The sequence below is a fragment of the Austrofundulus limnaeus genome, unplaced genomic scaffold (assembly GCF_001266775.1).
Source record: "Austrofundulus limnaeus strain Quisiro unplaced genomic scaffold, Austrofundulus_limnaeus-1.0 Scaffold10, whole genome shotgun sequence".
NCBI lineage: Eukaryota > Metazoa > Chordata > Actinopteri > Cyprinodontiformes > Rivulidae > Austrofundulus > Austrofundulus limnaeus.
Window position 1 is genome coordinate 212,449 of NW_013952412.1, and position 4,446 is coordinate 216,894.

At 47.6% G+C, this 4,446-nt stretch overlaps 1 protein-coding gene across 7 annotated transcripts in view; it reads left to right on the plus strand.

Moving 5' to 3' along the window:
- The window catches only part of espn (espin), a 46,013-nt gene that overhangs the window by 7,676 nt on the left and 33,891 nt on the right, over positions 1–4,446 (plus strand). The window lies entirely within an intron of this gene.

Here is a 4,446-nt window from a genome sequence, read left to right on the forward strand (position 1 = left end):
GGTAAAAGATGACTTGTTCTGTTACATGCTGCAGTGTGTCACCTACCCCTGAGCTGCTGGCATAACCGTGGCCCCCAGAAGAGATTTAGAGGAATAGCCTTGGCATACAGTGTTGGTAAACTTCTTTGCCTGGGTCTTTCTCTGGGTCTCCTCCCAATGGGATGTGCTCGGAACACCTCACCAGGGAGGTGTCCAGGAGGCATCCTAACCAGATGCCTGAGCCACCTCAACTGGCTCCTCTCGACGTGGAGTAGCATCAGCTCCCAAGATCCTGAAACTCCTCCACTGGAGCAGGACCTCCTCCCCAACCCGAAGAAGGCACCCTAGCCTTTTCCAGCTCAAGACCACGGTCTTGGATGTGGAGGCACTGATCCTCCTCCCGGCCGCTTTGCACTCGGCTGTGAACTGCTCCAGTGAGAGCTGGAGATCACGATCTGATGAAGCCAATAGGACCACATCATTCACAAAAAGCAGAGATGTGATCCTAAAGTCACCAAAACGGATCCTCTCAACACCTCAGTTGCGCCTAGAAATTCTGTCCATAAAAGTTATGAACAGAATTGGTGACAAAGGGCAACCTTGGCGGAGTCCAACTCTCACTGGAAACGAGTCCAACTTACTACCAGCAATGCGGACCAAACTCTGACACCGGTCACACAGGGACCTAACAGCCCGTATCAACAGGCCTGGTACCCCATACTCCTGGAGTACCCCCCACAGAAGTCCTCAAGGGACACAGCCGAAGTCCTTCTTCAAGTTCCCAAAACACATGTAGACTGGTTGGACGAAATCCCACGCACCCTCTGCTGAGGGTGTAGAGATGGTCCGCTGTTCCATGACCAGGATGAAAACCACACTGCTCTTCCTGATTCCGAGATTCGACTATCTGATGGACCCTCCTCTCCAGAACCCCCGAATAGTCCTTACCAGGGAGGCTCAGAAGTGTGATCCCCCTATAGTTGGAACAAACTCTGCGGCCCCCCTTTTTAAATAGGGGGACCACCACCCCAGTCTACCAATCCAGGGGAACTGCCCCCGATGTCCATGTGATATTGTAGAGTCGCATCAACCAACGCAACCCCACAACATCAAGAGCCTCTCATCCACCAAAAGGTGCCTCGCCACCAAGGAGCTTTTTAACCACCTCAGTGATGTCAGCACCAGAGATTGGAGAGTCCAACCCAGGATCCCCAGGCTCTGCTTCCTCATAGGAAGACGTGTCGGTGGTATTGAGGAGATCTTTGAAGTATTCTGCCCACTGACCCACAACGTCCTGAGTTGAGRTCAGCAACGCACCATCCCCACCATAAACAGTGTTGGTGGYGAACTGCTTTCTTCCCGAGACGCCGGATGGTRGACCAGAATCGCCTTGAAGCCATATGGAAGTCTTTTCCCATGGCCTTTCCGAACTCCTCCCACGTCAGAGTTTTTGCCTTGGCGACCACCCRAGCTGCAATCCGCTTGGACTGCCGATACCTATCGGCTGCTTCCGGAGTCCCACAGGCCAAAAAGACCTGATAGGAATCCTTCTTCAGCCTGACAGCATCCCTCACCACTGATGTCCACCAGCGGGTTTGAGGTTTGCCGCTATGACAGGCAGCGACAACCTTACAGCCACAGCTCAGGTAAGCCACCTCGACAATGGAGGTACAGAACATGGCCCACTTGGACTCTGTCCCCCACCTCCCCCGGAACATGTTCAAAATTTTCCCAGAGGTGTGAGTTGAAGCTCCATCTGATGAGAGACTCTGCCAGACATTCCCAGCTGACCCTCACTAAAGGTTTGGGTCTGCCAGGTCTGCCCCGTATCCTCCCCACGATCAGAGCCAACTCACCACCAGGTAGTGGTCAGTTGACAGCTCCGCCCCTCTCTTCACCTGAGTGTCCAAAACATGCAGCCACAGATCAGATGAAATGAGAACAAAGTCGATCATCGAACTGCGGCCTAGGGTGTCCTGGTGCCAAGAGCACATATCGACACCCTTATGTTTGAACATGGTGTTTGTTATGGAAAATCCATGAGGAGCACAGAAGTCCAATAACAAAACACTACTCGGGTTCAGATCGGGGGGTGTTCATGTGAGCGTTGATGTCCCCCAGCAAGACGAGGGAGTCCCCATCAGGAGCACTCTCCAGCACCCCCTCCAAGGACTCCAAACAGGGTGGTTAATCTGGACTGCTGTTAGGCGCATAGGCACAAACAACAGTCAGGACCTGTCCCCCCCACATGTGGGCAGAGGGTGGCTACCCTCTTGTTCACGGGGGTAAACCCCAACATACGGGCACCAAGATGGGGGGCAGTAAGTGGAACAATGTCCAACCCCTCTCGAGGAGACTGGTTCCAGAGCCAGAGTGGTGTATCGAGGTAATTCCGACTATATGTAGTCAGAACCTCTCAACCTCACACACCAGCTCAGGCTCCTTCACCAGAGAGGTGTCATTTCATGTTCTTAGAACCAGCTTCTGTGGCCGAGGATGGGACTGCCAGGGTCCTTGCCTTCAACCATTGCACATTGCACATGACCCTTTTGGCCCCTCCCACWGGTGGTGAGCTCATGGGAAGAGGGACCCACATCTCTTCAGGCTGTGCCCTGCCAGGCTTCATGGGTGAAAGTCCAGCCACCAGGTGCTCGCCAATGTGCCCCACCTCCAGGCCTCCAGAGTTGGGTCCCGGTGACCCGCATCCAGGCGAGGGAACACTTAGTCCATTCGTGGCACTCATCATAGGGGTCTTTGTGCTGCACCTTGTCTGATACCTCACCTAGGACCTGTTTGCCTTGGGTGACCCTACCGGTGGCATAATGCCCCGGACAACATAGCTCCTTGGATCATTGGGACACTCAACCTTCTCCACCACAATAAGGTGGCAGCCCAGGGAGAGACCAGCAGATTTCCATTATACAAATACAGACATTGATACCAAAAMCTCTTAGCAAACAATACAAAAGTATTTCTTTATTAGACAGAAAAAAACCTCCGTACATCAGAAGAATTCATCAGGCTCATTAGTTCAGATTCATTTATTTTACTTGTAATGAAGATAGCCTTGGTTTATGTTACAGAGGGACTCACAGTTACAAAAGTAAAAAGCTCGTTGGAGCTGAAACAAAAATATATCGAATTCTCCTACGGTAGTGAGTTATTTTTCTCTTGAGGTTCTGCTCCTCGTGCCATTTACCTGTTGTGTTGTCACACAAGACTAAGCTCTTTCTTTACTCGTTGAAATCTACACCTGCTCTCCAGAAACCTGCAGGTCTTTKGGGTAAAGCCACTTCTCGTTGAGGAATTATAGAAACATCAGTTCTTTGTTCCGATGGTGTCCAAYCTCCAGCATGCTCAGAACTTTTTGTTGTTCGGATTAATGACGAATAAAAGCTTTTCTTCTTCAAAGAATAGTGTAAGCAGCTGAACTAAACCCACTTTGGTTACACGCATGAATAATTTATTTGTCACCCACCCACTTCCGWTGACAGAAATGCAAACTACTTCCTCTCCTTGTTTTGAAATATTTAGCAACTAATTGTTTTTGCGACAAACTTTTACCCTGTTTTTCAGACACTTTAAGTCAAAGTGAATTATTTTGACATTGTTTAGACAAAAACACAAGATTTATTTGTACTTTTGCTCCACTTTCACTAATTTTAGTCTTAATTTTTTAAGTTTTAGTCAAAGTCCCCTCACACAGATCTGACAAAAAGCTTTCCTTTGAAAATGCTTGGGTACTGAACTGAAAATGTATGGAAAAATGTCAATCAAGACAACTTTAAAGCATTATAAAAAGCTTACTTGAAGGGGAATATTGAAAATAATGACTGAAGAATTTTACACAACACCTTGTCTATAAGATATACTGAAGCAGTTTGTGAGGACTGTCACCTTTCTCCTCCTCCGCTCTTCTTACCCGTTGGCAACGTGGGTAAAGCTAGTGGACTGATAATCCTCTTAAGATACTCATTGCTCATTTGTCAGAGTCCAAATAAAGTACGACCTTGTGGATTTAATCGGGAAGCCCTAATTTGCTTCGTGGCCTCCTGCTGGGATGGAGAAAATCTGGGACAAAAAAAAGAATGCGAGCACTGGACCGAGTTTTCTTGCTGGAGGTGGAGCTAAGACTCTTGGGAAACAACTTTCAAAAATAGTGACACTGACTAAAGTGTTTTCCTCCTACAACCTTCAGACACAGGCACACATGCACTTTCTAAGTAAAGCTGAAAACAGGATTTACAGAAAACAAACATAAAAAACTAAAATAACTTTGTGGATGGCATTTGTTGATGCTATATGGTGGTTTTTACCATTGTTGCTGACACACTTTTGGTTCTTGAAACATACACAATTGGTTGACGACCTGTAAATAAATACAAGTTGTATTAAAATCTGTATTAAAATTTTATTTTATAGTATTTTCAAAATGGATGAAGTTTGTTTAAGAAAAACATACTAATG